Here is an 8,072-nt window from a genome sequence, read left to right on the forward strand (position 1 = left end):
AAATGGGTTCATAAATGGTAGATCATGAAAAGTGAACTCGTGAGGAACATGATTGGAACCCCAAAATCCTTTGAATTGTACATTCAGAAAGTCTTCTGTTTAAACCAGAAAGCCAACCTTCAGTCCCATAATTCTTTTAAAATTCCATGACTCGTATTGCGATTTTGCATACTTCAAATAAAACGAGAAGAGCTTTCAGTTTACAACACTGTTGGAGACCAAAGAATTGTCTATCTTTTCAAATCATCTGAAGAGAAACGCCCTTGGAGTGATGGGTAAATTCTACTTACACTCTACATCATTATTTGTGTCAAAGGAAGTTGTTGGTTCCAACAAATAGAGATTTGGATAATCGATTGCTTCCTTCTTTATTCGCTCAAGAGTCTAGGCTGGAAATAAGCTTTTCTAATTTTCAAGGATCAATTTTGAATTTTTGACTTCAGCTTCTTTGGCATCAAGTTTTTTCCTGAAGGCATTGAGTTCGTCATGCTCTTTATCCCTTTTCTCTCTTGCTTCCCTTTCGGATTCAGTCATCATTGGGTCCTCTTCAGTATCCTCTTCAATTTTACCTTTGCCTTTTCATGATCCGGAATATACATTACTCTACCCATCATACACATTTTTCAAGTTTTCCTCTACTTTTCCCCCTTGTTTCGAAGAAGCCCTGCTTCCCGAAACACCCTAAATTTGATTCAACATTATGAACACAGGTTTGAGCTTTTCGGAGAGAGTCTGACGCATAAAGAAGATGACGCACATTGCGTACCATTAAATCCCCTGTCATTTAAGAAGATTACACGCATTTGAGTGTCATAAACTTCAACAACCATTTATGATATACATTTACGACACTTCTTTACGATACTCATTTACGCATAATACAAAAATATGGAAACAAATATATACCAAAACAATCAATTTCATCCAATAACATTAGGTCAAAAAATGGTAATAGATTATTATCTACATATTAAACGTGTGTACCAACAAGAATAGTGAACTGGACAATAGTTTGGCAGAAAAGGCCCCCTGTTTATGGGTGTACCTGCAATTCCGTCTTCATTTTTACTGGGGGTATTTTTTGACATTATGTGTATTCTTTGTGAACACGTGTTGGCAATCTATCACCGCCTCCAGATCCTTCCACACCAATATGTTATCTTGCGGATCTCATTCATCGACAACAAACTCTGCTTTTCTCTGTACCGACCACCGGTCTAACTCCCCACCATCGCTACATCATCGAAAACCCTAAAGCCCCTTTCATATTAAAGCCACATGTCCACCTGCTTCCTGATTCTGATTGTTGGTGAGGCTTTACGCTTTTGTCGATGACCATTAGAAAACTTACCGACAATCACAACAACACAAGCACAACCTCCTTCCATATCTTCGGTGGAGGTGAGTACACCTATGGAGGAGGTAAGGGAGAGAGGGTAACGACGAAGATGACACCACTGAAGCCGGAGCAGAAGGTAATTGGCTTCAAATCAAGTCAGAACCCATGAAATTAGGGCAGAAATATGGAATTCATGATCGACAACCCACCTAGATTGTGTGGTATCAGGTTCTGATTATTACTCCTTCTACCCCTTCTGTCTCTCCTGTCGTCGATTTTCTATCATCACGTCTGGCTAGAAGTCTTCGCTTCCTGAGGAAAACCTCCGATTTAGCCCCACCTCAGCTCACGGACATGGAAGAAACCACATTTTCCTTCTCTTTCTCAGGTATAAAATCGATTTCCTAATAGCTCGAGTATCAAAACGATTTCCTAATACCTGAAATCGATTTTATTCTCGGTTCTTATCACGGTATCGCTGATCAATTGGACCCTCTGTATAACCAATTGCTCTACTCCTACATTCGAATGGGAGGTTGAACGTACCCATGTCACCATAATGTTACATGTTTCATATTACAAGTAATAATTTCTTTTTTATCTGGTAATTTTATGCAGTTTTTGATGTGTGTGTTCTTTGAGTTGGTAGGGATACCATTTACTTACTTTGGTTTCCCATGTTTTCATGCTTGCATCTACAGTTCCGTTCCTATGGTCCAATGACTAAGCTTTTTATAAAAGAGACATGTTTTGCTCACAGGAGAGGTAAGTTTTTCAATTAAATTTAAACTTATAGCAATGAATATGTTTTATTAATATTTACAAAAAAAAAAAGTTGAATTTGATGTGTCATTGTTTGTGAAGATGTTACCTACACTCCAAATCAAATAAGAAATATGGAAGAATCAGTGTGAAAACACATAGAATCTAAACCTATAAAGCTGATGGAAATGGTAAGATTCATACATGATTTTCATTGTTTAATTTTTCATAGATTGTGCTTATATATTCATTAGTTTTTATTTTTACAAGGTTAAAGAGATCAGAGCATGGTTAAACAATCACAGGGGAAGTTTTGCAATGTTTCAGACAAAAAGCATGGTTAAACAATCATATGATTGTTGAGTTGAATTCTTATATCTGGAAGTAAATTAATGAATTATTGTGCTGCGGATTTGTTTATTTTCTCGGATTTTTTTTCGTTCCATGGTTATTTACTTATCAACTGTCTCTTATATACCCTTTCTGATTTCCTTTTCGTTTATTTTTATTTGTATACAATTTAAGCAAAAAAAATACCACACCCCATCTCCATTCAATAAAGACAACCAGTCAATTAAAAGAACATGTTGCTTTTTGTCACAATGATTTTCTGCAATATGGGAATGTTACGATCAATGAAGAGACAAAATCCATCACCCTGATTATGAGTTCATTTATGTTCTGTTTTGGTTCTGGATTGATTCATCATGATGGGTAAAAATGTCTTTTTTGTTGCATAGCATATTGAAATGAATTTAATTTTGAACAGGATTACGAGTACGCGAGCTACAACCCTATAGCTTATGATCTTCCGAATCATTTCTGTGAATAGGCTGCAAATTATCACACTGATACACCTCATGTTTTGGATTATAACATGTACCCTGGTAAAGTTTTCTAATTATTTTTTTTAATGCAAAATCTCAAATTAAAAGTTGCTATTTGTTTCAATTGGCATTATTTCAACATGAATAGATTTGGGTCCAATTTTTTTTTTATTTTTTTTTAAATTCTTGCCGTGTATTTAACTATTTTGGATAATTTTCGCCAACAACCAACAACTTTCTTAAATTCGTGTATACCTACATTTACGTGGTCTATCACCGTCACACATCAAAATGTCATTTAGGTAATATTACTCAAGCTGTAAGATGTTAGATGAAATGGGGTTTTCTTCTTTGTATCTAATCTTTACAGGAAGTTGAAAGTAATTTTCATGCACAACACCTGCTCGATAAAATGCCTGAACCAAATGTTATTATTATTTTGTTTTTAAAACCTCATAAAATGTTCCACAACTGCTGCTTTGTTGCCACATATCTCTCAAAAGCTAATGTTTCGGCGTGTATAATTCATTAAAGAATTAAATAGTTATTTCAAAATGACTTGATGGATTCATGTTGCAGACCAATTGTTTGTTGCTGAGATGAGTATGAATGATTCTTGGTTCCGTGATAGTGGTCCAACTGTTAACTTCTTCTTCCATTTCAGTTTCCTTTTGATCAATTCTCTGTGTTACCCTATAGTTTGTTGTAAGTGAGTAGAAATCAAGTTCAGGACATAATGTTGCTGATATTGATTGGAACTTCAATAGTTGGCGATGCCAGCTTTTTATTTTAATAGATTTAGATATTTTATTTTATAAAATAATAAATATTATCGATACATATATTTGGAACTTCAAAAGATTTACATCATGTATAAAAAAAATAACACCCACGTTCCCATCCTCTTAAATTTTTCTTAAAAGATTTCCATTAATTTTGGTTTTGCTTTTTCCTATTAGATTCTTTCAATGGAGAGGATTCTCCGTTTTGCACAATCCATAATTCTTGAAGGTGGAAGCATTCATGTAGATGCTGAAGGTCACAACTTTTATATTGTTGTTTGTGTATTTTATTATTAGGTAGATTTTTACTAATTTTATATCTCATATTTTTTTCTTAGGGACATGGCTTACTATGGAAGAATGGTTATTGAACAAAAACAAGAATGCACGTCTGACCAAAGAACAAATAAAAGATGAACTTAAAGCCTATCCTGGAGTCAACAAGATTATTTCGTTGCCCCGAGGAGTATTTGGTACATTTTCAAAAAGTATTAAATGCAAGAAATAACAATGTATGGACACATACACAATATGTGGTGTTTTTTTAGTTCTTACCTGATTTCTGTTTTTAGTTAGAAATTCAGGAAAAAATGAATTTTTATTATTATTATTTTGGTTTAAATTCTTATCGCTAACTTTTCTGCAGGTTCTGACATTCTAATAGACAATGAAGGAAATTTGAAGCTAGCAGATTTTGGTCTTGCCCGTTCATTCTCAAATGATCACAGTGGGAATCATACAAATCGTCTCATCACTTTATGATATAGGTATCCACGTCAGCACTCTCTCTCTCTCTCTCACACACACACACACACTCACACACACCAAAATCTTTCGGTTTCTAACCGGTTGGTTGTCTAATCACCCTTTGATATCTTTTATTTTTTTTTTTATTTTTTTTTTGTTTTTACATTGCAAAAAATAGAAATGTACTTAACCTCTATGCTCTAATGTTTACCGATAATAACAACATACTTAGAATTTTCAATCAGTTTTGTTAATGGACAACCTCTCATATTGCATCTTCTATTTATCGCTTCAATAAACTGCTTATTGGAACTTTTTTTGTTGTAGGGCACTCTAAATATTATGAAGATTCAAGTTCTCAAACTGTTGGAATGATTTGATTATAGGGACATTTTAATGTTGCATTTTTTTCAAATATTAGTTATTATTTTGTTCTTCAACCAGATCTGACTTGTTCGAATAATTTGATTTAGGGGCAGGGGCATAATCGAAAAGTTGATGGTAAACTTCTATTCCTTTTTTTGTCCAGATGTTTGTAAAATGCTTGTATTATTTACAGTTGGTTTGTTCTTTGGAGGAATCACGGTTGTCGGTTATTTTTTTGTTTCGACATCCTTTCACAAATTGATAGAGGTAAGCTACTTGCTTACCTTTGTTTTCTTCTTTCTAATAAAAAGATTTACTATTCCTATGAACATTCAATGGGTTTTAAAATATTTTTAGGTTAAATTTTTGTGTTTATCTTCTTTTCTTTCTGCAGGTATTTGCTAAAGGAATGGACTTTCACTTGCTATAATTGAATAAATTTTTGGGTTTTATTAACCTTTTTTTTGTTAAAGCGAACATATATTTTATAGATAGACTTTCACTTGCTATAATTGAATAAAATTTCCAAAGTACAATGATGCAATAGGAAGAAATGGAAGCATGTTGCTATTTATTGTATTAACACATTTTTTTTCCCACTTGTAGGCTGGAGGTTTTTTTTGGATCAATGTAAACATCCAGGAAGAACATTTAACGGATCAGTTGAGTAGTCGCATGGTCCGGTTAAATTATGTTGTTCTTTTGATCTAAGAAAATGATCTCCTTTTGAACATATTGTACTTTAACAATTAAGCAACATACTTTACAAAGGAATATTGTACAACTGTTTCCATACTACAACATATTTGACTATTATGTATTTGTAAATGAGTGAATTGTAGACAATAGCAACATACTTTACTCGTCTTAACCGAACCTCGCGGAGCGGGGTTTCCTAGCTACTTGGTATTAAGGGGATCTGATTGTACATTGCTATTAAGAGGTTTTCCCTAACTATATAACCTAATACTACATTGCTATTACGGGACACCTCATTGTTTCTACTTCTTATTGTTATGCTTCTTCTGTTTCCACATGATACCTGTTTTCATCATCAACCCATTAGTATTCAAAAAGGCTTCATGCATCATCAATCTATGTTATAAAATATTAAAATTTAATACACATGTAGTAAAATACCTTTTGCCAAGAATCCAGGATTCAATACAGCCCATACCTGTATAAACTATTAAAACAAGAAGCATGTAAGATTTTTCAGCTTTTTAGACACCTCTAATCGACTGTAAAATGTAAATACACCCAAAATAAATAAATAAATATAAAAATACAGTTGAGGATTCATGATGAAATAATAATTGAACACTTTGTAAACAGACTGAATGATGTTTCTTCTCCTCTGCATGTGGTGAGGAAATTTAAATAAAGAGGATCACAAATGGAAGGGGGGAATTTTGAATATAAATAAAAAACAGACACAGCTTAATAATTTCTAAATTATAATACTTTACTACGAGTATATGACATAAATGATAGCCACAAGAGAGATCCATTGTTGCATTTTGTGGTTAAAAACAACTCAGTATTCCTATTTCACATAACAACGATGGCTAATGAGATCAAACAAAGGATTACCGATGTAAAAACAAACTGAGAAGAACCATACACTTCTACCCTCTCCATAACAAAAAGCCATGATAACTGAGGGTAGATGGGACATTTCTCGCATTTCAACTTGTAAAATAAACCATTTAGATTTCAGCTTCAACCATACATTGGAACATTGTCACCAGCACCATGAGGGCATTGAGTAAACTTAATCAAGGAAATGAAAGTTCAAATTTGAAATTACATGTGTGGTGATCAGATGGATATGTAAGTCTTTAATTGATGTAGTAAACCTACCATTGGACACATGTATCCATCACCATAAGCACGAGAATAATTTCCATCTGTATTGCCATAATAGTGAGAAACACTATAAGAAAGTAGAGGTAACTAAGTATATACCAGCACCCCATGATCTAGAATCAGAATTTGTAAATTCTTCCCGAAGCATTTCAACCTCATGAGCCATGGAAACCAAATTCTTTTCCATTGATTGTTTTTGATCCATCAACTTAGCACTTGCACTCTTCTCATAATCAGTAGCAACTCTACATGAAGGATCACAATAGTTAAAAAGATCCCATCTTTTAATACATACAAGAAATTTACAACAATAACAGGGATATCAATTGTCAATTGTCAATTGCCAAACCTAGCATGCATAAGCTCCTTGTGTAGTCCCTCAACCACTGATCTTAAAGCTGGAAGTTGCTTATTTCTAGCTTATAGTTTTTCAAGGTCTTTTGTGAGAGTATTAACTTGCCCAGATAGATCATCCCTAATAGAAATAAGTCTCTCTACTTCACCATGGAGTTGTGCAACTTCTTTTTTTAGAGGTTCAGTGGCGCACCAAAGATTGTAAGAACCTACACCAAGTGAAGACAATAAAAAAGTGCTTCGGTGTTTTTACTTTTTAGGCCAATAAATAATCAAAAGGTGTAAAATTAAAATATACCTTGGTTTCTGCAGCTAGATATTCATGTTCAAGGCTTTTTCTTTGTTCGATATCTTGTAAAAATTCTTCATCTGGGTCAATTGCTTTGTCATACCTACCACATTACCAAAACTGTAAACCCAAATTTAATATTTTTGATAAAAAGAAAAAAGAGAGAGAGAGAACTTTTCTTTTTTCTCTCCACATAAACTAATTTACAAACAAAAATAAATTCTTACCTTTTCAAGTTCTTCGCATGTTCCCTCAAAATGGCGATAGCGGGTCCCAGTGCATCCTTAAAAGAACAAGACATATATAAAAAACGAGTAAGATGCAATGAGATTATAGTTTATATGGTAAGTAAAAATGGAGTTTAACAAGTTTATAATTAATTACCTTATAAGCAGATAAAAGACTCCTAGCCACATTTATAAAGTATTCTTCATGAGTCTCCAATTCATCACTTGAGTATGTCGAATAAAACATAGTATTTTTCAGTAAGTGAATGTGTATATATACATTTGAATATGAAAATAATCAGAAATTACATACTTGACCTTCTTTTCCTTTTCCTCCATAAAAGAATACTGGAAATCCCAAGCAGCTTCTAGAAACTCAACAAATGCATTACAAGTATCTGCTTCTAGAGTTCATCCTCCTATGCCATGAATCATGATCATGAAATTCAGATTTGGGTTTATAACATGGAATTGTAAAATGTCATGAAATTATCCTATGTTTTTTAAACC

The 8,072-nt window shown here is 33.3% G+C and overlaps 2 long non-coding RNA genes across 2 annotated transcripts; both read left to right on the forward strand.

Annotated features, from left to right (window-relative positions):
- Positions 1-1,247: 1,247 nt before the first annotated feature.
- On the forward strand, positions 1,248-2,982 carry LOC145162872 (uncharacterized). The gene is made up of 3 exons (XR_013739400.1): positions 1,248-2,104; positions 2,204-2,292; positions 2,372-2,982. It is a non-coding gene; the product is annotated as an uncharacterized LOC145162872 (long non-coding RNA).
- A 1,160-nt stretch (positions 2,983-4,142) lies between these two features.
- Positions 4,143-5,640, forward strand: LOC145162873 (uncharacterized). The gene is made up of 3 exons (XR_013739401.1): positions 4,143-4,222; positions 4,357-5,090; positions 5,218-5,640. It is a non-coding gene; the product is annotated as an uncharacterized LOC145162873 (long non-coding RNA).
- Positions 5,641-8,072: the final 2,432 nt, after the last annotated feature.

Source organism: Lactuca virosa, chromosome 3 (assembly GCF_052849685.1).
Source record: "Lactuca virosa cultivar CGN04683 chromosome 3, Lactuca_virosa_CGN04683_v6, whole genome shotgun sequence".
Lineage (NCBI taxonomy): Eukaryota > Viridiplantae > Streptophyta > Magnoliopsida > Asterales > Asteraceae > Lactuca > Lactuca virosa.